Raw genomic sequence first — 27,811 nt, 5'->3', positions numbered from 1 at the left:
TTGTATTTTATACTTTTTTTTGCTCCAGTATACTTATTTGCATTGACCACCTCACACATCTACAGGTGTTGCTTTGTATTGTTTTATGACAAAATAACTTATTGAATGGCAGGCTGGCAGTCGTTGAGTTGGTGTGTGGGATATGTTTTGTGTTTTCAGTGTCTGTGGGCAAAACTGTAAATTGAGATTTATGTCAGTCAGGTAACCTTTGACGGCTTGTGTCTTCACACACTGCCTGTGCTGTCTCTCAGTCAGAGGCAGATGGTCTGCACACATTGATTCAACTCTAGACCTTCATAAATCTTAAAGCTGCAACCCCACCAAATGCACATAGAAATGTGAGTTATAGGTCTGTTATTCTCATTGAAATCAAGTCTAAGAAGCGGGTAGATCTGTTCTATGTGCACTATTTCTATGCATCCCATTCTTAAGTTTCGTTTTTGTCTTTTACTTTCGTTTTTCTACACCAGCATAAAATAGCTGAAAATACAATATTTTTGGTTATGGAAAATATATTTCACAGCGGTTTAGATGGAACAATGATTCTTTACACTATATTTGCTTGTTTTGTCACAAACTGAAATTAGGTGAACCATTAGAATTTCAGCAACCAGGAAATGCCGGGGCGATTTTTGCATATTGCACTTTTAAGGAACAACCTGCATTTCAACTCCAGCAGGTTTATTTTGACAATGGGTTGGCCTCCTGGCTGCACAGGCACTCATTCACCAAATGAACTCTCTCTTTCTCTTCCTCCCTCTCTCCCCCTCTCCCTCCTTCCTCCCCACTCCCCTTCCTCATCCTTTCCTCTTTAATACACAGTATAGCAATAGCAGTACTCACAGTCAAAGATCTAAAAATGTCAGTCTTTAACAGAGAGCTTTGGCTGGTTCATGCTACTATATATATGTCTGCCTTAACATGTAACTTCCTGTGGATGTGTGACTCTCTGTTCCTATGCTGTGTTTGTTTATATATGGGTCCCATACATGCAACAATGCATGCCATTATAAGGCTTTTAAGGATATAAGAACTGTTTGCTTTTTCCCCTTATGTGTAAATGGGCAGCCTGGTAGAACTCTTCCATTGGTTGATGAGAACAGGAGGTTGCTAACACATTAATAGGGGAGGATGTGCTCGTGGTAATGGCTGGAGTGGAATGAGTGTATCAAATACATCAAACATATGGCTTCCATGTGTTTGATGCGATTCTATTGGTTCCATTCCAGTCGTTATTATGAGCCGTCCTCCCCTCAGCAGCCTCGTGGAACAGAGGTCAATGAAAGAGCCAAAGATGGTCGTTGTCATTCATCATCATGACAGGACGGAAATGGTTTGTTTAAGATAGCCATAATAACAACAACTTTTCATATTGATATACCAACAGCTGAATGGTGAGTGCAAAAGTGAGGTAAAGCAGAGGAGTAGAACGAGAACACACTGTGTGTTTGTGTTCATTCTATGTCTCTTCTCTTTATGTAATATGGCACTTCTTTCTCTTCTCTCCCTCCCTAGTGAGATGTGCCAGATTATCTCTGAGATTAGAGAGAGATGATAATCACTCCAGTGTGGGTTTCAAACAACAATGTGCAAATATGTATGTTAAACACTATTATAACAGTCTCCTCGACTGAACTTCACACCCCATTCTAGAGGTTTAGCCCTTTGTGGAGCAGCAAGCCTGTGGGCTCCACATACAATAGATGCGGTAAAGGAGTCAATGTGACGCAAAAACGGTCATACCAATCGGCATAGCGGGACAAGAAAGTAAGAAAAACAGTGACTATAAAAGCTAGCCAGCACGACGGTATGTGTTGCTATGGTGATTTCAGTAAACAAACAGTGCAAATCAACATCCGGTAGAAAACCACGCTATGGCAGACAGAAGAAATGTAAATATTTGAGCCCTGGCTGCAAGTCCCGTCTACGGTGGCTGCTGATGGCATTCACAGCCAACCTTAACAGCATTTACCGTCGTTCTCTCCTTGAAAACAATGACATCCGATTTGCCGTCTTCCGTCTTCCTCGTGCCATCTAAACTCAGCGTAAGTCATTCCTGCTGTACAGATGTTGATGTTGATTCCATCCTGGTCCGTGGATGTGAGTAAATGTTGTTGTTTAGTTTGTTTGAGGGAAATAAAGCATTCTAATTGGGACAATTAAGAAAAGTGCCTCCACTTTGACAGTGAAGATAACAAATGGTGTGAGGAGAATAAAATACAGAACAGTTTTGGACAGTTATTCAGGAAATGAGAAAAGGAGGATTTCTGAGTGAATGTTTTATGTAGAGGTTTAAAGGAAAAGGGAACAGACGTCTTAATAAAGTTCAAGAGGTTGAGGAAGAAATAAGCATGTTTGACAGGAGGGAGGGGGGGGGGAATGGGATAGATTGGAATGTAGAAAGAGCACTGGAGAGAGAAGATTTTTGAAAGAGAAGGATATGGTGGCAATAAAAAGAAACGGGATAACCTAGTCAGTTGCACAACTGAACACATTCAACCTAAAATGGTCTTTTGGGTCATTCTACGAAAATGGTGGCTTTCCTGTCCCAGGCCCAACACTTAAAAGTGTGAGATAATGACACCAAAAATATATATATTTTTTTTTAATTGAAGTGTTTTATTATTAATAAAACATATGTAAGACAGTTATATTGCAAAATATTTAAAAAATATATTTTTATCCCTCTTTAAATGTCATAATACAAAGGAAAGTATGTTATTTAGTGGACTACTTAAAAAACAAACATATCAAATAAATATTACAAATAATTTACAAGTAATAGCTGACCCTTAATTTCATGTCACTGGTGTTAAAATGTATAAAAAACACCACTTTGAAAAAATGCAACATCCTTGCCAAGTTCTTCCTGGGTCACATGTTCATTGGAGATGGGACTGTTTTGAAAAGCACATGGTGAGTGTGCACTCTCTCTCTTAACAATTTGATGATTAACTTGGTAATTTCATGCAAGGACTTGTGTCACTGGTGTTGTACAGTTTATAGTAAGGGGAAAGGAAATTGTGTTACAATTATTGATAAAATTGCATGATTAAGTGATTTATTTACAATTTAAGATTTGTGGTTTGAGCTACCGGTAATTGGATGCCATCTTAGATATGCCATCTTGTCTGCAGATTTGTCACTGTTGTTACTGTTCTTGCTGGTATCACCAGTGACATGACGATAACGCCAGTGACAATCAATAACACCACAAACTTTTTTCTCAACGGAATGTTTCATAAAACCCCCAACAATTATATAAAAAAAAGACTATTAGCATTTTATTACTGTTTCAATATTGTAATCGCATAATATGGCTTTTCTTTTGATAGATATGGTGAAATTAGGTACTGTTGAAAAGCAAAGACTCTACAAACAGCGCAGGCATGCTGACCCACACCGCAGAGCAGCCTACCTTAAACAAAAACACCAGACTTACTTAAAGGATTTAGAGATTCAAAAAAGAAAGAGAGTGAAGGATCTCACAGAAAGGGAAATAAGACAGGGGCGAACTAAATTGCGGGTCAGACAGGCAAAACACAGATAGATTGAGAGCAGGAGCGACAGTGTTGACCCCCCCATCCACTCCAGACAGTGAACCCAGTACGGCAAGGTCAGAATTAAGACAGTGTGTCTGTAGGAAGACATATGTACTCTGTATCTACAGAGTTACTTAAAGGGGAAGTTCATCCAAATTACAAAATTACATATTGGTTTCCTTACCATGTATGCAGTCTATGGACAAGGTATGACAGCAAGCCATGCTTTTGTTTACCTGGCCACTGTTTCAAATGCTAATTATTTTGCATTTGTGGCACAAAACCAAAGCATTGATTGCGATCATACCTTATCCATAGACTGCTTACATGGTAAGGAAACCAATATGTTATTTCGTAATTCAGATGAACTATCCCTTTAAGGATATATTTGTCACATGGCACAATAATTGATATATACTGTTTTAACAAGCTACGTAGTTTTGTGGATAGGTGTGACAGAGTAGCATTTCATATTTGTATTATGTTGCCTGCATCTTACACTGGAAATCGAATACAAGTATATATTACATCTTCACAGACAACGAATCCAAGGGTGGAGATTGCGCAGGAGAGAAGCACAGATAGGCAGAAGAAAACGTCAGGTGTTGCAAGAGAAGATGGAGAAGTACAAAAGACTACACCACAGATACAAAAACGTCACCGTTTGCAGGCTAAAAATCAAGACTGTGACAGTCCAAAAACGAAGATGAGAAGCACTCTACAAGGCTGCCCGGCCTCTTCATCAATTAGAACAACTCTAAACTTCCACTATGGTCTCTTGGGGGGATCTAAGAGCAAAGTACAAAGCAGCCAAAGCCAAACAGGGGTTTGTAAATATACTGTCAGTGTCACAGTTGTCGGTGAAGGAGGACCAAAACGCAGCAGGCATGCGGTTGTTCATTTTGAACATTTATTAAATCAAAAAGAACACTCCAAAACAACAAAACGAACTACAGACAGTCTGGCAAGGCACAAGGCTAAACTCAGAACAATCTCCCACAATAAACAGACAAACACACCCAACTAATATAGGACTTCCAATCAAAGGCAACACCACACAGCTGCCTTCAATTGGAAGTCCACCCCAATTAACCAAACATAGACATACAACTAATTAGATCAACATAGAAATACGTGAAACTCAAACAGTGCCCAAAAACCCCGGAATACTAAATCAAATGCCCTTACAACAAAAACACCACCCTGAACCACATAAAACAAATACCCTCTGCCACGTCCTGACCAAACTACAATACCAATTAACCCTTATACTGGCCAGGACGTGACAGTCAGGAAAGCTGATAAAGAAATATACATTCAAAAAGTTATGTGAGCAGAGCATTGGTTTTTCATACAAAGCCTGGAAGCCATGAAACAGAGCTCGACAAACAAGCTTGTCTGAAATATACAAGAGAGCCGTACGACAGTTCTACCTAAGACATGATTTCAGCAGGCAAAACATTTTAGTCAATACACTTCATCTTTTGGTCTTAATCTTTGACCAACAACCATCATTTTATTGTTCATATTAAATCACCCCATTTTATGAAATCTGAAATTATTTGTAATTAAAAATATTACTAATACATTTATAAAATGTGTTTAATTAATCTTATGTTTGTCATTGGTTTCACATTGTGTCACTGGTGTTACATTGCGTCAATGGTATTACTAATAAATGTATACAATTTGTTTAATTAATCTTATGTTTGTCATTGGTTTCACATTGTGTCACTGGTGTTACATTGCGTCAATGGTATTACTGTATGGCAAATTGGTGTTGCCCAATTTAATTGAATATGGTTTTTGTATCTACAGTACCTAACTGTTGCTACATTCATTAGTAAACATTTTAAGAATATGATCATTCAATTTTGATGTCTCAACCTCAATTATTTCTAATGTTTCAACAACAAAAAAACAATAGTATAAATGAAAAAATGTCAGACAATAGAACTTTACACAAGCGTGTTTAAAGTCAATTATTACTAATCCAAACAATTTCTTAGTATTATCATTAACCTTTTCTCCCTTTGATTATATATGCAAATTAAAGTCTAAAATTACATTCTAGAAAGCCTGAATTGTCATCTGAAATATAAGTAACACCAGTGACAAAAAGGCAGCACAAGCATTTTTTTATGTAATGTAGTAAAAATAAAAAACGATGTTAAGCTGTCATTTATGTTGATTTATAATGTTAAGCAGTTAACTATTATCTGACTATAAGTTTTGATAAAACAAAAAGAATACAAATTTGTAAAAGTTCGCTGTTCAAAAATCCACAATTTTCATAGAATGATCCTTTCACGTTTAACCCAATCCCTCTGAATCTGAGGTGAGGGGAGGCTGCCTGAATCAAGGTCATTGGTGCCTGGGAAGCAGTTGTTTTTGGGCGTTAACTGTATTACTTAATGGCAGAACAGCAGGTTTTTCCACCTTGCCAGCTTGGGGATTCGAAGCAGCCACCCTTCAGTTACTGGCCCACCGCTCTTAACCGCTTTTTTCCTACATTCCTTTCCATTCCGATTTTTTTCCTGGAGAGAAGTGGCTTCTTTGCTGCCCTTCTTGACACCAGGCCATCCTCCAAATGTCTTCGCATCCCTGTGCGTGCAGATGCACTCACACCTGCCTGCTGCCATTCCTGACAAGCTCTGTACTGGTGGTGCCCCGATCCCGCAGATGATTCAACTTTAGGAGATGGTCCTGGCGCTTGCTGGACTTTCTTAGGCGCCCTGAAGCCTTCTTCACAACAATTGAACAGCTCTCCTTGAAGTTCTTGATGATCTGATAAATGGTTGATTTAGGTGCAATCTTACTGGCAGCAATATCCTTGCCTGTGAAGCCCTTTTTGTGCAAAGCAATGATGACGGCACGTGTTTCCTTGCAAGTAACCATGATTGACAGAGGAAGAACAATGATTCCAAGCAGCACCCTCCTTTTGAAGCTTCCAGTCTGTTATTCGAACTCAATCAGCATGACAGAGTGATTGCTTTTTTTCCTACATTCCTTCTGGTGTCCCTGAGTGAAGCCCAAAGGGTGGTCTAAACATGAGTGGGTTTGCATGCACCTCCTTTAGGGAGCGTACACACCACACCGAATGTCGATCTGTTGTTCATCTGCCGTTCATTCGGCTCAGTTTGTTTTAGGGACCACCTGCCAGTGGACGTCTGACTGACAACATTTTTGCGTGATTCTACATGTAGAATCGGTTTGCTAGTATGGCTGGCACTCTGCCACTCTGGCACTCTGTTCAGAGGTGCTAAGTACTCTTGGACGGCAAATGCTAACTGTGTTTCCGTGCTTTTAGACTACTCAGGTCAATGAAAACATTCAGTCATAAATTCCACCAATGTGGTTAGATTCAGGTGCTGGTTTATTTTCTCAAAGAAGTCTTGCTGAAAGACCAGCTTATTGGCGGATGTGTGTTGATGAAATCTTGCTTACATGGGATGGAAAGCTCTCTTGCACGCCTCTTTCACTCTTTGTGCCGTAACTTCTCCAACCCACAGTTAAAACCAGAGGAGGGCTAAAGTGCATTTCAATGTCTTTATTATGCATTGTTAGGCCCATCCAAGATTTGAACCATATGAAATCAGAACTTCGTACTCTCTCTCTAGACCAAGAGCTAATAATGTATCTGGGTGATTACTGCTGACAGCTGGCTGTAGGTTTAAGGTGAGGCAGCTGGTACTGTATATGATGAGAAAGGAAAATAAACTGAGTGATTTGTAAATTGTAAAGCGGGTCAGTTTGAGTGAGTAAAACTGTGTGGTTGCTAGAATAAACATGTGCTTATTGATGGTATCTAAGATCCTAGTGCTGTTTACTGTCCAGGGAAAACACAACCCACTCAAACTCAGCTATTTTATTTTCAAGAATAAAGGAGTGGGCACAGAAATCTGTTCACAGACCTTCACTCACTCACAAAAATATAAGTAACGTATACTCTGCACTTCAAGTATAATCGGCATTTCAAACACTCATGTTCTCCCACTAGGCCAAGAGATAATCATTTATCTGAGTGGCTACTGCTAACAGCTGGCTGTAGGTCTGAGGTGAGGCAGCTGTGGTAGCTAATGCACACCAGTGATAACTTCTTTACATGCAGCCTCAAGGCTCTTAAAACCTTTTACTACAGTGGGCTAAATCAGGGTCACACAGAGTGTTTCTTGGTTGTCATAAAAAAATCTACTTTGAAACAAAGGTATACACCTCACACACATGGTTATGGGCTTAAAAGAAAATAATACACCTGTACCATTTCAGATATAGAGTTGAAATGTATTCAGTTTTGAGTTTACATTGAAATATTACACTTTATATACACCACATAAGACTGAAATATAACAAAACTGTTTGACATAGAAACACCAGATTTTTGGCAGGTTTTTTAAATAATGTTTATTGATTATTAAATTATGAAAAATATTAATACCATTCTACCCATGAGGCCACAAGGTCATTTGACTGCAGGAAAAGGCAGTTGCCGTACCAGAAGTTCGTGATGGTCTTAAAGTCCCAATAAAAATGTCTTAAACCTCCTAAAATTGAAGTTGCGCTGTTGTGCCTTCTTCACCACGGTGTCGGTGTTGAGGGACAATTTCAAATCAAATCAAATCAAAGTTTATTTGTCACGTGTGCCAAATACAACAGGTGTAGTAGACCTTACAGTGAAATGCTTACATACAGGCTCTAACCAATAGTGCAAAAAAGGTATTAGGTGAACAATAGGTGAGTAAAGAAATAAAAACAACAGTAAAAAGACAGTGAAAAATAACAGTAGCGAGGCTATATACAGTAGCAAGGCTATAAAAGTAGCGAGGCTACATACAGACACCGGTTAGTTGGGCTGATTGAGGTGTATTTTTATTTTTATTTTTTCACCTTTATTTAACCAGGTAGGCTAGTTGAGAACAAGTTGTCATTTGCAACTGCGACCTGGCCAAGATAAAGCAAAGCAGTTCGACACATACAAAAACACAGAGTTAAACATGGAATAAACAAACATACAGTCAATAATACAGTAGAAAAAAAAGTCTATAGACAGTATGTGCAAATGAGGTAGGATAAGGGAGGTAAGGCAATAAATAGGCCATGGTTGCAAAGTAATTACAATATAGCAATTAAACACTAGAATGGTAGATGTGCAGAAGATGAATGTGCAAGTAGAGATACTGGGGTGCAAAGGAGCAAGATAAATAAATAAATACAGTATGGGGATGAGGTAGTTGGATGGGCTATTTACAGATGACCTATGTACAGGTGCAGTGATCTGTGAGCTGCTCTGACAGCTGGTTCTTAAAGCTAGTGAGGGAGATATGAGTCTTCAGCCTCAGTGTTTTTTGCAGTTTGTTCCAGTCATTGGCAGCAGAGAACTGGAAGGAAACTCGGCCAAAGGAGGAATTGGCTTTGGGGGTGACCAGTGAGATATACCTGCTGGAGCGCGTGCTACGGGTGGGTGCAGCTATGGTGACCAGTGAGCTGAGATAAGGCGGGGCTTTACCTAGCAGAGACTTGTAGATGACCTGGAGCCAGTGGGTTTGGCGACGAGAGTGAAGCGAGGGCCAGCCAACGAGAGCGTACAGGTCGCAGTGGTGGGTAGTATATAGGGCTTTGGTGACAAAATGGATGGCACTGTGATAGACTGCATCCAATTTATTGAGTAGGGTATTGGAGGCTATTTTGTAAATTACATCGCCGAAGTCAAGGATCGGTAGGATGGTCAGTTTTACGAGGGTATGTTTGGCAGCATGAGTGAAGGATGCTTTGTTGTGAAATAGGAAGCCGATTCTAGATTTAATTTTGGATTGGAGATGCTTAATGTGAGTCTGGAAGGAGAGTTTACAGTCTAACTAGACACCTAGGAATTTGTAGTTGTCCACATATTCTAAGTCAGAACCGTCCGGAGTAGTGATGCAGGACGGGCGGGCAGGTGCGGGCAGCGATCGGTTGAAGAGCATGCATTTAGTTTTACTTGCATTTAAGAGCAGTTGGAGGCCATGGAAGGAGAGTTGTATGGCATTGAAGCTCGTCTAGAGGATAATTAACACAGTGTCCAAAGAAGGTCCAGAGGTATACAGAATGGTGTCGTCTGCGTAGAGGTGGATCAGAGAATTACCAGCTGCAAGAGCGACATCATTGATGTACACAGAGAAGAGAGTCAGCCCGAGAATTGAACCCTGTGGCACCCCCATAGAGACTGCCAGAGGTCCGGATAACAGGCCCTCCGATTTGACACACTGAACTCTATCAGAGAAGTAGTTGGTGAACCAGGCGAGGCAATCATTTGAGAAACCAAGGCTGTTGAGTGTGCAGATAAGAATGTGGTGATTGACAGAGTTGAAAGCCTTGGCCAGGTCGATGAATATGGCTGCACAGTAATGTCTCTTTTCAATGGCGGTTATGATATAGTTTAGGACCTTGAGCGTGGCTGAGGTGCACCCATGCCCAGCTCTGAAACCAGATTGCATAGCGGAGAAGGTATGTACAGTCATGGCCAAAAGTTTTGAGAATGACACAAATATTAATTTTCACAAAGTCTGCTGCCTCAGTTTGTATGATGGCAATTTGCATATACTCCAGAATGTTGTGAAGAGTGATCAGATGAATTGCAATTAATTGCAAAGTCCCTTTTTGCCATGCAAATGAACTGAATCCCCCAAAAACATTTCCACTGCATTTCAGCCCTGCCACAAAAGAACCAGCTTACGTCATGTCAGTGATTCTCTCGTTAACACAGGTGTGGGTGTTGACGAGGACAAGGCTGGAGATCACTCTGTCATGCTGATTGAGTTCGAATAACAGACTGGAAGCTTCAAAAGGAGGGTGCTGCTTGGAATCATTGTTCTTCCTCTGTCAATCATGGTTACTTGCAAGGAAACACGTGCCGTCATCATTGCTTTGCACAAAAAGGGCTTCACAGGCAAGGATATTGCTGCCAGTAAGATTGCACCTAAATCAACCATTTATCAGATCATCAAGAACTTCAAGGAGAGCTGTTCAATTGTTGTGAAGAAGGCTTCAGGGCGCCCAAGAAAGTCCAGCAAGCGCCAGGACCATCTCCTAAAGTTGAATCATCTGCGGGATCGGGGCACCACCAGTACAGAGCTTGTCAGGAATGGCAGCAGGCAGGTGTGAGTGCATCTGCACACACAGGGATGCGAAGACATTTGGAGGATGGCCTGGTGTCAAGAAGGGCAGCAAAGAAGCCACTTCTCTCCAGGAAAAAAATCAGGGACAGACTGATATTCTGCAAAAGGCACAGGGATTGGACTGCTGAGGACTGGGGTAAAGCCATTTTCTCTGATGAATCCCCTTTCCGATTGTTTGGGGCATCCGGAAAAAAGGTTGTCCGGAGAAGACAAGGTGAGCGCTACCATCAGTCCTGTGTCATGCCAACAGTAAAGCATCCTGAGACCATTCATGTGTGGGGTTGCTTCTCAGCCAAGGGAGTGGGCTCACTCACAATTTGCCTAAGAACACAGCTATGAATAAAGAATGGTACCAAAACATCCTCCAAGAGCAACTTCTCTCAACCATCCAGGAACAGTTTGGTGATGAACAATGCCTTTTCCAGCATGACGGAGCACCTTGCCATAAGGCAAAAGTAATAACTAAGTGGCTCGGGGAACAAAACATTGATATTTTGGGTCCATGGCCAGGAAACTCCCCACACCTTAATCCCATTGAGAACTTGTGGTCAATCCGCAAGAGGCGGGTGGACAAACAAAAACCCACAAATTCTGACAAACTCCAAGCATTGATTATGCAAGAATGGGCTGCCATCAGTCAGGATGTGGCCCAGAAGTTAATTGACAGCATGCCAGGGCGGATTGCAGAGGTTTTGAAAAGAAGGGTAAACACTGCAAATATTGACTCTTTGCATCAACTTCATGTAATTGCCAATAAAAGCCTTTGACACTTATGAAATGCTTGTAATTATACTTCAGTATTCCATAGTAACATTTGACAAAAATATCTAAAGACACTGAAGCAGCAAACTTTGTGGAAATTAATATTTGTGTCATTCTCAAAACTTTTGGCCACAACTGTACATGTAGATATGGTTAAAGTAACTAAGCATATATGATGAACAGAGAGTAGCAGTAGCGTAAAAGAGGGGTTGGCGGGTGTTGGGTGATTAGGACACAATGCAGAAAGCCCGGTTAGCCAATGTGCGGGAGCACTGGTTGGTCGGGCCAATTGAGGTAGTATGTACATGAATGTATAGTTGAAGTGACTATGCATATGTGATAAACAGAGAGTAGCAGCAGCGTAAAAGAGGGGTTGGGGGGGCACACAATGCAAATAGTCCGGGTAGCCATTTGATTACCTATTCAGGAGTCTTATGGCTTGGGGGTAAAAACTGTTGAGAATCCTTTTTTGTCCTACACTTGGCACTCCGGTACCGCTTGCCATGCGGTAGTAGAGAGAATAGTCTATGACTGGGGTGGGAGGGGTCTTTGACAATTTTTAGGGCCTTCCTCTGACACAGCCTGCAGCTGTGTCACTGGGGCTAAGCAGGCAGCTTAGCCCCAGTGATGTACTGGGCCGTATGCACTACCCTCTGTAATGCCTTGCGGTTGGAGGCCGAGCAATTGCCATACCAGGCAGTGATGCAACCACTCAGGATGCTCTCGATGTTGCAGCTGTAGAACCTTTTGAAGATCTCAGGACCCATGCCAAATCTTTTTCGTTTCCTGAGGGGGAATAGGCTTTGTCGTGCCCTCTTCACGATTGTCTTGGTGTGTTTGGACCATTCTAGTTTGTTGGTGATGTGGACACCAAGAAACTTGAAGCTCTCAACCTGCTCCTCTACAGCCATGTCGATGAGAATGGGGGCGTGCTCGGTCCTCCTTTTCCTGTAGTCCACAATGATCTCCTTAGTCTTGGTAAAGTTGAGGGATAGGTTGTTATTCTGGCACCATCCGGCCAGGTCTCTGACCTCCTCCCTATAGGCGGTCTCGTCGTTGTCGGTGATCAGGCCTGCCACTGTTGTGTCATCTGCAAACTTAATGATGGCGTTGGAGTTGTGCCTGGCCATGCAGTTGTGGGTGAACAGGGAGTACAGGAGGGGACTGAGCACGCACCCCTGGGGGGCTCCAGTGTTGAGGATCAGCGTGGCAGATGTGTTGCTACCTACCCTCACCACCTGGGGGCAGCCCGTCAGGAAGTCCAGGATCCAGTTGCAGAGGGAGGTGTTTAGTGATGAGCTTTATGGTGTTGAACGCTGAGCTGTAGTCAATGAATAGCATTCTCACATAGGTGTTCCTTTTGTCCAGGTGGGAAAGGGCAGTGTGGAGTGATATAGAGATTGCATCATCTGTGGATCTGTTTTGGCGGTATGCAAATTGGAGTGGGTCTAGGGTTTCTGGGATAATGGTGTTGATGTGAGCCATGACCAGCCTTTCAAAGCACTTCATGGCTACCGACATGGGCACAGGGACTGTGGTGGTCTGATTGAAACATGTTGGTATTACAGACTCAATCAGGGACATGTTGAAAATGTCAGAACATGCCCGGAGCACACGTCCTGGAAATCCGTCTGGCCCTGCAGCCTAAAGGACTCTCAGACCATGAGAAACATGATTCTCTGGTCTGATGAAACCAAGATTGAACTCTTTGGCCTGAATGCCAAGCGTCATATCTGTAAGAAACCTGCCACCATCCCTACAGTGAAGCATGGTGGTAGCAGCATCATACTGTTGGGATATTTTTCAACGGCAGGGACTGGGAGACTAGTCAGGATCGAGGGAAAGATGAATGGAGCAAAGTACAGAGAGATCCTTGATGAAAACCTGCTCCAGAACACTCAGGACCTCAGACTGGGGGCAAAGGTTCACATTCCAACAGGACAATGACCCAAAGCACACAGCCAAGACAACTCAGAAGTGGCTTCGGGACAAGTCTCTGAATGACCTTGAGTGGCCCAGCCAGAGCCCGGACTTGAACCCGATCGAACATCTCTGGATAGAGCTGAAAATAACTGTGCAGCGACGCTCAACAACCTGACAGAGCTTGAGAAGATCTGCAGAGAAGAATGAGAGAAACTCCCCAAGTACAGGTGTGCCAAGCTTGTAACGTCATACACAAGAAGACTCGAGGCTGTAATCACTGCCAAAGGTGCTTCAATAAAGTTCTGAGTATAGGGTCTGAATACTTATGTAAATGTGATATTTCAGTTTTTTATTTTGAATAAATTAGCAAAAATGTCTAAAAATCTGTTTTTGCTTTGTCGTTATGGGGTATTGTGTGTAGATTGATGAGGGGGAAAATCTATTCAATCCAATTTAGAATATGACCGTAACGTAACAAAATGTGGAAAAAGTCAAGGGGTCTGAATACTTTCCGTATGCACTGTACGTCGTGACTATCCCCAGAGGTGACCCGGAACATTTCACAGTCTGCGTAATCAAAACAATCCTGAAGCATAGATTCCAATTGGTCAGACCAACATTGAAGAGTCCCTCTTCGGGCTCCCTAGTGGCACAGCGGTCTAAGGCACTGCATCTCGATGCAAGGGGCGTCACTACAGTACCTGGTTCATCACATCCGGCCGTGATTGGGAGTCTCATAGGGCGGTGCACAATTGGCCCTGCGTTGTCTGGGTTTGGACGGGGTAGGCCATCATTGTAAAAAATTATTTGTTCTTAACCGACTTGCCTATTTTAAAGGTTAAATTTTAAAAATCCACGGGTGCCTATAGTTTAAGTTTCTGCATATAGGCGGCGGGGAGGGGCAGGATGGAGACGTGATCGGATTTACCCATCCCGGAAGGGAGAGTAATAATGGTCAAGCGTGTTCTCTCTGTGTGTAACGCAGGAGATGTGTTGGTAGAATTCCGGGAGCGTTTTCCTCAGATTGCCTTTATTAAAGTCCACAGCTACAATAAATGCAGCCTCAGGATATGCAGTTTCCAGTTTGCACAGTCCAGTTTATTTCCTTGACAGCCTTTGCGATGTCGGCTTGGGGGGGAATATACACGGCAGTGACAATAACCGCAGGTAATGCGGTCGGCATTTGATGGTGAGCTATTCCAGATCGGGAGAACAAAAGGACTTGAGTACCTGTACATTACCACAATCACACCATATTGCTAACCATGAGACATTCCACTCCACCTTTGTTTTTCCCGGAGAGTTCTTTCTTCCTGTCCGTGCAATATATGGATAACCGTGCTGGCTGTATACCCGGAGAGAGTCATGATTGCGTAAAAAAGAGTATTTTACAGTCACTTATGTCTCTCTGAAAGGAGATCCTCGCCCTGAGCTCATCTACTTGTCCAGGGACTGTTGTCCAGGGACTATACGTTAGCAGGTAATATACTCTGAAGCGGTGAATGGTTTGCTTGCCGCCTAAGCCTGGCTAGAACCCCACCTCTCCTCCGGCGTCGACGTTTTGGTGTAGCACCCGGGATGAATGGGGCTGCCTCGGGACGTCTAAACAAAGGAGTCCAAAAGTTATTTTTGGATGTAGGAATAATACTAGAAACAAATAATGTAAGAAATAACGCCAAAAAAAGCAAAATATTGCCAAGTTGGCTTGGAGCAAGAAACAGGGCGACCGTGTCTGTCGGTGCCATCTTGTTATCTTGTTAACGAACACATTGAGAGAGGGAATGTTCTGAGTTGGGTTTGTTTGATTTGTGGTGTAATATTCTTCATGTTGGAGGTTTAGGAATTTGGAGTCACCCTTGCTGATTGCGATTGGCTTTCTGCCTCTCAAGCAAAACAGGGATAATGCAGTAAATGCAAAACTCACACTTATCACACAATTCCACTTTCATTATTTACAGTGTTTTTGATATTAGAGTCCTATGATAAATGTAAGAAAGCATTCTCTGACTACATAATTAAGTTTTCTGAATTAATTGTATACATATGTCCAGAAGCGAGAGCAGTTTACATGTTCAAAGGGCCAATGAGATAGAGCTAGACTAGCTTTTCCCAAAATCGGTCCTCGGGATCCCAAGGGTTGCACGTTTTGGTTTTTGCCTTAACACTGCACAGCTGATTCAAATTTGTTAGAGATGTGTTTGATTTGGAGTCTTTCCAGTTGGAGGAATGGCCATATTTATTAGATTAGAATGTGTGCCTGTGTGAGTGTGTTAGTTTGAGCATTATGCATTATGAGTGCACCCCTGATGGATTGGGACTTCACACAGATCTTTCAACTTGTCACGTTCCTCGTCTTCTCCCTCATCGGAAGACATGTCGAAATCACTTGATGACCAATACGGAGCAGGTTGACTGTTCCACATCATATTTATTATTGATGGAAACGACAAAACAAAATAAACACGCAAAGGCGAAAGGTGACAGTTTCACAGGAGAAACGAAACACAGTGCAAAATACAATTACCCACAAATACCAAACACAAACACAACCCACTATATGGGACTCTCAATCAAAGGCAGATAGACAACACCTGCCTTCAACTGAGAGTCCCAACCCCAATTAACCAAACATAGACATACACCTACACATAGAAAACCTAACCTAGAACCTAACCCAACACTCACAACCCCACTATACCATAACCAAACATAACTCTGCCACGTCCTGACCAAATATAATACAAAATTACCTAAGTATATGGTCAGGACGTGACATTACCCCCCCCTAAAGGTGCATACACTGAATGCAACACACAATTAACCCCTAACTAAAGGGAGGGAAGGGAGGGTGGCTGCCGTCAACGACGGCACAGTGCTACACCCCCCCTCCCCAACCCACCTATATTGGAGGTGGCTCCGGTTCTGGCCTACTGTCCAACAGACCGTAGACCGACCTGTTGGGCTTAGGACAGTAGGCAGACTTCTTTGGTTCTGGTTCGTGGGCCGACTCCTTCGGTCCCAGGCTGTAAGCAGACTCCTTCGGTTCTGGGTTGTAGGCAGAATCATCACAGTCATAGTTAATCAACTTTACTTTAGAATTGTGACCAGACTCACCCGGTTCTGGGTCACAGGCAGCTCCCCTCAGTCCCGGGTCGCAAGCTGTTGTCGGATACTCTGGTCCGCACCCCGGTGTCGGATCCTCTGGGTCGCACCCCGGTGTCGGATCCTCTGGTCCGCACCCCGGTGTCGGATCCTCTGGGCCGCACCCCGGTGTCGGATCCTCTGGTCCGCACCCCGGTGTCGGATCCTCTGGGCCGCACCCCGGTGTCGGATCCTCTGGGCCGCACCCCGGTGTCGGATCCTCTGGTCCGCACCCCGGTGTCGGATCTTCTGGGTCGCACCCCGGTGTCGGATCCTCTGGGTCGCACCCCGGTGTCGGATCCTCTGGGTCGCACCCCGGTGTCGGATCCTCTGGTCCGCACCCCGGTGTCGGATCTTCTGGGTCGCACCCCGGTGTCGGATCCTCTGGGTCGCACCCCGGTGTCGGATCCTCTGGGCCGCACCCCGGTGTCGGATCCTCTGGGTCGCACCCCGGTGTCGGATCCTCTGGGCCGCACCCCGGTGTCGGATCCTCTGGGCCGCACCCCGGTGTCGGATCTTCTGGGCCGCACCCCGGTGTCGGATCCTCTGGGTCGCACCCCGGTGTCGGATCCTCTGGGTCGCACCCCGGTGTCGGATACTCCAACGGCCCTGACCCAGGATTCACCAGGCTGGGGAGACATGATGGATGCCTGGCCCTGGGCACAGGCACAGGACTCACCAGGCTGGGGGGCGTCCCTGGCCACTCTGGCAGTTCAGGGCAGTCTGGCCACTCTGGCAGTTCAGGGCAGTCTGGCCACTGGCAGTTCAGGGCAATCTGGCCACTCCGGCAGTTCAGCGCAGTCTGGCCACTCCGGCAGTTCAGCGCAGTCTGGCCACTCCGGCAGTTCAGCGCAGTCTGGCCACTCCGGCAGTTCAGCGCAGTCTGACCTCTCTGGCGACTGTTGACTGGCGGGCAGCTCTGACGACTGTTGACTGGCGGGCAGCTCTGACGACTGTTGACTGGCGGGCAGCTCTGACGACTGTTGACTGGCGGGCAGCTCTGACGACTGTTGACTGGCGAGACCCACCGGAGGCCTAGTCCTGGGAGGTGGCACAGGACGGACCAGGATGGGGAGACCCACTGGAGGCCTGGTCCTGGGAGGTGACACAGGATGAACCAGGATGGGGAGACCCACTGAAGGCCTGGTCCTGGGAGGTGGCACAGGTTGGACCAGGATGGGGAGACCCACTGGAGGCCTGGTCCGAGGAGGAGGCACAGGATAAACCGGGCTGTAGGGGAGCACTGGAGTTCTGGTACGGACACTCTTTTCCCACACTCCAGGCTGAATGCCCACTTTGGCCCTGCACGGGCGGAGAGCAGGCATTGGACGAACTGGACCCTCCCAGCGCTCTGGAGACACAGTGCGCAACGCCGGCGCAGGATAACCTGGACCGAGGAGGCGCACTGGAGACCAGACGCGCTGAGCTGGCACCATCCGCCCTGGCTCGATGCCTGCACTCGCATAGCACTTGCGGGGGGCTGGTATGTAGCGCACCGGGCTTTGAACGTGCACTGGGGACACCGTGCGCTCCACAGCATAACACGGTGTCTTACCAGTACCACGCTGCTTCCGGTAAGCACGGGGAGTTAGCTTAGGTCTACCACCTGACTCCGCCAATCTCCCCGTGTGCCCCCCCCCCCAAAAAAATTGTGGGGCTGCCTCCCGTGTCCGTTGCGCTCCCTCTCATCATACCAGCGCCTCTCAGCTTTCGCCGCCTCGATCTCCCACTGCGGGCGGCGATAATCCCCAGCTTGAGCCCATGGTCCTTTCCCATCCAGGATTTCCTCCCAAGTCCATGACTCCAGATAGCTTTTCTCCTGGTGCCTCTCCTTGTGCTGCTCCTTCCTCTGCTGCTTGGTCCTTTGTTGGTGGGTAATTCTGTCACGTTCCTCGTCTTCTCCCTCATCGGAAGATATGTCGAAATCACTTGATGACCAATACGGAGCAGGTTGACTGTTCCACATCATATTTATTATTGATGGAAACGACAAAACAAAATAAACACGCAAAGGCGAAAGGTGACAGTTTCACAGGAGAAACGAAACACAGTGCAAAATACAATTACCCACAAATACCAAACACAAACACACCCCACTATATGGGACTCTCAATCAAAGGCAGATAGACAACACCTGCCTTCAACTGAGAGTCTCAACCCCAATTAACCAAACATAGACATACACCTACACATAGAAAACCTAACCTAGAACCTAACCCAACACTCACAACCCCACTATACCATAACCAAACATAACTCTGCCACGTCCTGACCAAATATAATACAAAATTACCTAAGTATATGGTCAGGATGTGACACAACTCCTGTCAATATCTACTGTAAAACCAGTGGACATTATTATTGTTCCACTAATTCATTGTCTCATGAATCCACCATGGTCTTTGGAAGCCTTCTTTTGAACTCTCTTCAACACCACCTAAAAGTCATTAATCTGTTTAGCTATGCGATAGTAGGTGATGAACTGTGTATTAAACAGTTATAAAATATGTTCTGCTTAAAATTATTATTCTGTGTGGAGGATATATTTGTTTTAGTACTCTGGGGTATTATTCATTTTCTATAGGACTGCTGTTTTCCAGCGTATCTCCTCTAAGGAATTCTAGTTGTTCTAGATGTTCAGAGTAAAGTACCTCTCTCCTCTCATATGTTGGTCATTAGCACTCCTCAGTCTTCACGCATAGTGTATCACTCCTCACAGCTCAGAGGATCACTGTGGCTTCTGCACATCGCTCCAAAGAAAACTAGTGTTAGAAGCACAGGGCTTTGTGTTTTTCTGTCTCTATTTCTCCTCAAATGATTACTGCACTACTGATATTGGCACAAAGTTATGTCTCTGACTATGTTCTCCTCTCGGTCTCTCCCTTTCTTTGTATTTTGCTGTCTCTCTCTGTCTCCCATTTCTCACCATCCTTCACCTTTACCCCTCCTCTGGACAGCAAACTGGGTGAGCGAGAGAGTCAGCTCATAACCCTGTGCTCCCTCTGTCTAGACACACACACCACTATTATTAAAACGAATACAACAAGGGTCACAATGAAGAATATTGTGTGTGTGTGTTTGTGTTTGTGTGTGTGTGTGGGGGGGGGGGGGGGGGGGGGGGGGGGCAGTGGACATGAGTCAGTGTTTCCCCCAGCTGGCCCTTTAGGCTATGCCTGGGTTTTCTCTGGCTCAATTTCAGTCAATGAAAGCAGCCAGTTCTCAGACAAGGATGACTTCCCCTCTATTCTCAGTCTGTACTCCAGTCAATAGGCTTGGATACAATTTCCTGCATTTATAGATTTTTCTTTTGTCCATCAGCAAAGGTTATTTTTACCCAATACAGACTGAAGTTCAGCCTGTCAAACCCTTATACTTTATTGGTGACGGGGCGGGGTCGATACAGTTAGATATCGGGATATACATTTTTACGATATTTTGTATCGCTTTGACAATAACTCAATATTATTTTTGCGCTAGTTGGCTGTACCTTCACAGCATGTTCTCCATATAAAAAAAATATCACAATACATATAGAACCGTGAGAATCGTAATACATATAGAACCGTGAGAATCATAATACATATAGAACCGTGAGAATCATAATACATATAGAACCGTGAGAATCGTAATACATATAGAACCGTGAGAATCGCAATACATATAGAACCGTGAGAATCGCAATACATATAGAACCGTGAGAATCGCAATACATATAGAACCGTGAGAATCGCAATACATATAGAACCATGAGAATCACAATATAATATAGAACCGTGAGAATCACAATATAATATAGAACCGTGAGAATCGTAATACATATAGAACCGTGACAATCGCAATACATATAGAACCGTGAGAATCGTAATACATATAGAACCGTGAGAATCGCAATACATATAGAACCGTGAGAATCGCAATACATATAGAACCATGAGAATCGCAATACATATAGAACCGTGAGAATCGCAATACATATAGAACCATGAGAATCACAATATAATATAGAACCGTGAGAATCGTAATACATATAGAACCGTGACAATCGCAATACATATAGAACCGTGAGAATCGCAATACATATAGAACCGTGAGAATCGCAATACATATAGAACCGTGAGAATCGTAATACATATCATATTTGTCACGACACCTACGTAAGGTGGCGCCCCTCCTCGCCCGGGCGGCGCTCGGCGGTCGTCGTCGCCGGCCTACTAGCTGCTACCGATCCTCTGTTTTCAGGTTCTGTTAGTTAGGTCTAGGATAGGCACGCACCTGTTTTGTATTAATTGTTAGTAGGGGGGGGGGTATTTAGGCTAGCTAGGTAGGTTTGTGTTTTGTGTGGGATTGTTTTTGTCAGGGCTCTTGTTTTGGAAGTGAGGGTCTATGTTTTCCTCTGCCCGTGTTTTACGCGGAGTTTATATTGGGCTGCGTCCCTGCGTTATGTTTGGAGAGGGTGGTGCGTTTTATTATTATGCCCTGCCCGACCGTGCTTGTGTTTTTTTTTGTGTGGATATATTAAAGTATTATTCACAGAATCATCTGTCTCCTGCGCTTGACTCTACCTCTACCTCTTCCTTGAGCCACACCTTGTGACAGAATCCCGCACCAAAGAAAATGGAGTCAGCAGGAGCTTCAGCGCCAGCCCCATCCATGGAAGAGAGGGTCGCTCAACACTCCACCCTCCTCCACCATCTGGGTACCGCCATGGACCAGGTGCTGGCGCGCCTGGAGAGATGGGACCGAAGCGCTTCTGGCCCCACTGACCAGGCAGTTCAACAGCCGGCACCCAACCAGCACCCACAGCACCCAGTGCCAGCGGGGTTAAACTCGCCCCCCCCAAGGAGTACGATGGCACGGCCGCTGGGTGTAAGGGGTTCCTACTCCAGCTGGAGTTATACCTGGCGACCGTCTGTCCTCCTCCCTCGGGGGAGGAGAGTGTCAGCGTCCTTGTCTCGTGTCTCACGGGTAGAGCCCTGGTATGGGCCAACGCCGTTTGGGACAGTCCGGACTCAGCCAGGGACAACTACCCGGAGTTCACCCGCCGCTTCCGGGGAGTGTTCGATCATCCCCCGGAGGGGAGAGCGGCGGGGGTGCGGCTATTCCACCTGAGACAGGAGACGAGGAGCGCGCAGGACTTTGCTCTTGAGTTCCGGACCTTGGCCGCTGGAGCGGGGTGGAATGAGAGGGCCCTTATAGATCACTACCGGTGTAGTTTGAGGGAGGACGTCCGCCGGGAGTTAGCCTGTAGGGCTAGGTGTGGTGGTGTACATCGATGATATTCTGATCTTCTCCGCTACATGCGCCGAGCATGTGTCTCTGGTGGGTAAAGCGCTTGCGTGACTGGTGGAGCATGACCTATATGTCAAGGCTGAGAAATGTGAGTTCTCCAAGCCAGCCGTCCCTTTCCTGGGATATCGCATTTCCACATCCGGGGTTGTGATGGAATGTGACCGCATTTCGGCCATGCGTAATTGGCCGACTCCCACCACGGGGAAGGAGGTGAAGCGGTTCTTGGGGTTTGCCAATTACTATCGGAGGTTCATCTGGGGCTTTGGGCAGGTGGCGGCTCCCATCACCTCACTGATGAAGGGGGACCCGGTGCGGCTGCGGTGGTCGGCGGAGGCAGACAGGGTCTTTAGTCGTCTGAAGGCTCTGTTCACCGATGCTCCGGTGCTGGCGCATCCGGATCCCTCTTTGCCATTCATAGTAGAGGTGGACACGTCCGAGGCTGGGGTAGGAGCTGTGCTATCACATCGCTCGGGCACGCCACCCAAGCTTTGCCCCTGCGCTTTCTTCTCTAAGAAGTTGAGTCCGGCGGAGCGTAACTATGACATGGGGGATAGGGAGTTGCTGGCTGTGGTAAGAGCCCTGAAGGTGTGGAGACATTGGCTTGAGGGGGCGCGTCACCCTTTTCTCATCTGGACCGACCACCGTAACCTGGAGTACATCCGGGTGGCGAGGAGACTGAACCCTCGTCAAGCCAGGTGGGCAATGTTCTTTGCGAGATTTCAGTTCACAATCTCGTACATCCCAGGTTCCCAGAACACTAAGGCCGACGCACTCTCATCTCCATGACACTGAGGAACGGTCCACCGATCCCACCCCCGTACTTCCAGCCTCCTGCCTGGTGGCACCGGTGGTCTGGGAGGTGGATGCGGATATCGATTGGGCGTTACGGGCGGAACCTACTCCTCCTCAGTGTCCCGTGGGTCGTAAGTACGTCCCGCTCAGTGTCCGCGATCGGTTGATTCAGTGGGTGCACACGCTACCCTCCTCGGGTCACCCAGGGATTGAGCGTACGGTGCGTGGTCTTAGTGGGAAATACTGGTGGGCCACCTTGAGTAAGGACGTGAGGCGCTATGTCTCCTCTTGTTCGGTGTGCGCCCAGAGTAAGGCTCCTAGGCACTTGCCTAGAGGGAAATTACAGCCCCTCCCGGTTCCGCAGCGACCATGGTCCCACCTGGTGGTGGATTTCCTCACCGATCTCCCGCCGTCCCAGGGCAACACCGCGATCCTGGTCGTCCTGGGTGTGGCGTGCATTTATGGAGCGACTGCGGGTCTCGGTCAGTTTGACCTCAGAGTTCCACCCCGAAAGTAATGGGCAGGTAGAGAGGATGTGGGCAGGTTTCTGCGGTCCTACTGCCGGGAACGGCCAGGGGAGTGGGCGAGGTTCGTGCCGTGGGGCGAGTTAGCTCAGAACTCTCTTCGCCACTCCTCGACCAACCTGTCACCCTTCCAATGTGTGTTGGGTCCAGCGCTCGAGGGAGACCTGGAACGCCGTCCAGGAGTCACTGGTACGGGCCAGGGGACAACAAAAAAAGAGCATGGACCGTTGCCGCAGTCAGGCCCCAGTGTTTGCCCCAGGGGAGAGAGTCTGGCTCTCAACCCGGAACCTGCCCCTCCGCCTGCCCTGCCGGAAACTGGGTCCGCGGTTTGTGGGGCCATTTAAAGTCCTGAGGAGAATAAACGAGGTGTGTTACAGGTTACAACTTCCTTCTTATTATCGTATTAACCCCTCGGAAATGCTTCGTCTACCAGGAGATTTATCGCACAATCCCCCCCGTCGATGGGGTGGTAGTTGAGTCGCCTTCTTCTTACAGAAGGCGAGAGCCAAATCTGCATATTCAGAGGGAATGTGCACGGTGGAGACCTGGTCTGGACTCTCCACCGTAGTAGCACCGATGGAAACACCTACACACCTCCCTAAGCACTTACGTGACCATCCCTTGAGAGCCCTCTGTTGCCAGGAAATAGTGGGGTCATGATAGGCCAACCAGGGAAGACCCAACACCACGAGAAACGCAGGAGAACCAATCAGGAAGAGACTGATTCTCTCCACATGACCCTCCTGCGTTATCATAAATAGTGGAGCAATGGTCTCCCTAATCAGCCCTGACCCTACAGGACGACTATCTAAGGCATGTACAGGGAAGGGCACATCAACAGGAACAATAGGGATCCCTAATCTAAGTGCAAACGAACAGTCAATAAAGTTCCCAGCTGCACCTGAATCTACTAGCGCCTTATGCTGGGAATGCGGGGAAAACTCAGGAAATTCAATACATACACACATGTGCGCAACAGGGAGCTCTGGGTGAGTCGGGTGCCTACTCACCTGGGATGATCCACCAGTGCCCTGCCTGCTGCCTCGACTCCCTGGGGAACCTCTCCAGCACCGACCAGCGATGTGCCCTCTGCGGCCACATGTGGTGCAGGAAACGCCCCCCCCCTCCGGTCACCCTTAGAGCAGCACCTCCGACCTCCATAGGTGTAGGATCGGAGGTGCTGGGGGATGGAATTAACGGACCCCGATCCGGACGTCGGCGGGTGGCCAACAGGTTATCCAGCCGGATGGATAAATCCACCAGCTGGTCGAGGTTAAGGGTGGTGTCCCTGCAAGCCAGCTCCCAACGAACGTCCTCTCGCATACTGCACCGGTAATAGTTGATCAGGGCCCTGTCATTCCATCCTGCACTGGCAGCCAGGGTCCTGAAGTCCAGTGTGAAGTCCTGTGCGCTCCTCATCCCCTGTCTGAGATGGAATAAGCGTTCTCATAGCGGACCAACGCTGCATCTACTCCTCCCCATACGGCGTTGGCCCACTCAAGCGCTTTCCCCGACAAACAGGTGATGAGGGCGGACACGCTTTCGTGTCCCAAGGGAGCCGGGTGGACGGTCGCCAGGTAGAGCTCCAACTGGAGCAGGAACCCCTGGCACCTGGCAACCGTTCCATCATATGCCCTCGGGAGCGAGAGCCGAATCTCACTGGGTCCAGGTGACGGAGGGGTGGACAGCGGTGTGGGTTGGGGTGAAGTTGATGGGGGTGTGGGAAAACCCCCTCTCTACCATCACTCCATGGCTGTGCCAAGATTTTGGAGCATCGACGCGTGCTCTGGACGCGCTTCTACACCGGTAACGGAGGACTGGGTGCACCTGCTGACTATATATTTGAGGTGCGTGTTTCTGTCAAGTGTCAGCGTGCAGCGAGTAGGACGGAGTCAGGCGCAGGACACAGAACTGAGTAAAAAACTTCCTTTACTCAAATAAAACAACAAAATCATTCCACGCAGGGAAACACACCAGCTCACAGAAATCTCGACCACTTAACAACGAACAAACACGCACAAAATCCATGGGGAAACAGAGGGTTAAATAATGAACATGTAATTGGGGAATTGAAACCAGGTGTGTAAAACAAAGACAAAACAAAAGGAAAATGAAAAGTGGATCGGCAATGGCTAGAAGACCGATGACATCAACCACCGAATGCCGCCCGAACAAGGAGAGGGACCGACTTCGTGAGGAAGTCGTGACACACTTCTACAGTTGTGCCCTCTTAATTATATCACTCTGTTTTCACAGACAATTGTCCCGCGCTGCAGGGAATGCAAACTTGTAGAGTATTCGCCATCTCACTCTGTCCACCTCTGTCTGTCTCCATCCCTTTCTCTTTGATTCTTTACCCTCCTTCACCAGGTCTCTCTCAGGCCAGCTGGCAGAGGAACATAAAGAGGAGTAGCTTTAGGAGGAGAGAGACCTTGCCGAGGCCAGCTGAGGAGGAGGAGCAGGAGGAGTAGGAGGAGGTGGGTGGGTTTATCTTGGCTCTATACATCTGCCTTGTAACAGAGAGCTTTACAGTTTCCTGTCCACTTTTAATCCCCCTTTATTGTTATGTGGTGCTACTCTAAGTGGAAAGTTCCCTTGGAGCGATAATCTAATCAAAGTGCACAGTGTTTTAGTAGTCCGATTTTTGATGTAGCCTTGAGCTGTTGATGACCAGCTGTGTTAACAACACACAGATATGATCTTTAATATATCTGGTCTTGATTAACTTTCCACAGCTCAACACAAGAATACATAAACATGTTGTTAACATGACTCACCTCTCTAAATAGGGTGGACCGTTCACACTTTCTGACACTATACATACAATAATTAAAATGGGCTCTTTTTATAGAAATAGGGCATGCCTTTCGTTAAATAGCAGAAAACAAATCATTCAGTTGACATTCATTCCTGGCTTTAGGCTATGGCAATATCGTCTATATGGATGCAGCTGCCACTGTATTGAAGCCATTGGACACAGTTTATCATAGCACACTACACTTTATTACGGGCGATTGGTTCAGTTCACATCATTGCATTCTGTATCAGAAAGTAGGCTGGCCTTGTCTTAAGTTTTGTAGATCAATGCACCTGCTCTCTTCGTTTATTAAGCACTCTTGTGCAAACTTCTGCCATACCTTACTTAATTGTTAAATTACAGAAATACTCTAGAGGTCCTGTTGATCTCTATGGAATTAGGTAAATCTGCATTCAGTTTTTTGTGCCACCCTGTATGGAATGATCTGCAGAGCTCTCTGCACCTTGATGCTCTGGTGTGTCTAGTGCAGTTGAACTTAATGGAGGATCTCATTGTTGAGAAATTTTTCTGCTTCTTAAATTGCTTGTAGTATTGTGTTTGAATGTTGTACATTTTATAAATTGCTGTACTCCCTTGGGAAAGAGGCCTTGGTCTCAATGTGACTTCCTGCTAAAATGAAGGTTAAATAAAATAAATACATGTCTGTGATGAACTGACATACATTATAGATGTGAGAGATTGTGCGGGAGGGGAACGGGGAGGTGTTCAATAACATTCCAAATTATGTTAATGAAGTTATAGTGTGCCAATCTGCCAGATATTTAACAGGTCAGGTTGGAGGGTACAATTATACCATAATATTAAGTGCCTACTGGAACCCCCTGGGCTATTGTCATGGGCACAAGTACAACTTGCTCACCCATTAATTTTATACATCTATTTTATTGTGTTATTTTATAGGAATATTTCTGTTTTATGGTGATGTGTCATGTCACTTGTAATTTCAACACACCCCTGAGGAAAAGCAAAAACATTTTCTATTCTTTCTTCTCAGGGTTTTAATGAGACATTGGCCTGTGAGATGTTGCCTTAGGAGAAGGTCCAGGACGGACGGTCCTATGAGAGCAATGAAGCATGGACTCTCACATAAACATCCTAGCTAGCACATAACATTCTGAGAACCTTATGTTTCTTAGAGCTTGGTTGTGAGTGCGTGGTTGTCCATTGATTATTTTGCATAAAACCTTCCCACAACTTTCTGGAAATGGTGTAGGATAGTTTCTTGGCTATGGAACATTCTCAGCATATTTAAGGAACTTGACAAAAAAAACATTATTCTCTTGGTATTTCATTACTTTAACAGAATGTTTCCTAAATATTCTAACATGGTTACATTTAATTCAAATGTTGGTAATGTTCTTGGAACGTTCGCCAACTGGTTCGACATTGGGAATGTTCTCAAATAGTTCAGAGAACGTTAAGAAACAACGTTCTTCTGTGGAAATTTCGGTACTTTAGCATAATGTTTCCTTATGGTTATATTTAAAGAGTGACTTCCCCTAAAAAACAACTAATCCCTTTGAAAACAGCCTATGTGGCATCGATATGAGTCAGAAACATTTTTATTCTAGTATCAAAATTGACTACAAAGTATGAATAGGATAATTTTGGTCAGTCTCGTCTAAAACGGCATTTGGAACCTCCGTGCTTCACAACAAGTAAATTAAGGTTTGATTTGGATTGCAATTATGTCAACAGATCATGCACCCTTTTGCCAAGCTCCACGTGCAAATCGCCCCTCCGCCCACTTCTCTTCCCTTCATTGAATGGGGCTCCGTTGTTTCATCGCCCCCAACCAACATGTTCAAAGGATCAGGGTCATTTGAGATTGAAAGACATATACGGATTGACCATACAATGCATGCT

At 45.9% G+C, this 27,811-nt stretch overlaps 1 long non-coding RNA gene across 1 annotated transcript; it reads left to right on the top strand.

Moving 5' to 3' along the window:
• The first annotated feature begins 1,681 nt into the window (after nucleotides 1–1,681).
• On the top strand, nucleotides 1,682–27,215 carry LOC115191500 (uncharacterized). The gene is made up of 3 exons (XR_003877705.1): nucleotides 1,682–2,045; nucleotides 25,498–25,604; nucleotides 26,940–27,215. It is a non-coding gene; the product is annotated as an uncharacterized LOC115191500 (long non-coding RNA).
• The last annotated feature ends 596 nt before the right edge of the window (nucleotides 27,216–27,811 follow it).

This window comes from Salmo trutta, chromosome 1 (assembly GCF_901001165.1).
Source record: "Salmo trutta chromosome 1, fSalTru1.1, whole genome shotgun sequence".
NCBI classification, from domain to species: Eukaryota; Metazoa; Chordata; class Actinopteri; order Salmoniformes; family Salmonidae; genus Salmo; species Salmo trutta.
Note: the sequence above shows the minus strand (reverse complement) of the source record. Positions and strands in the feature narration are given on the sequence as shown.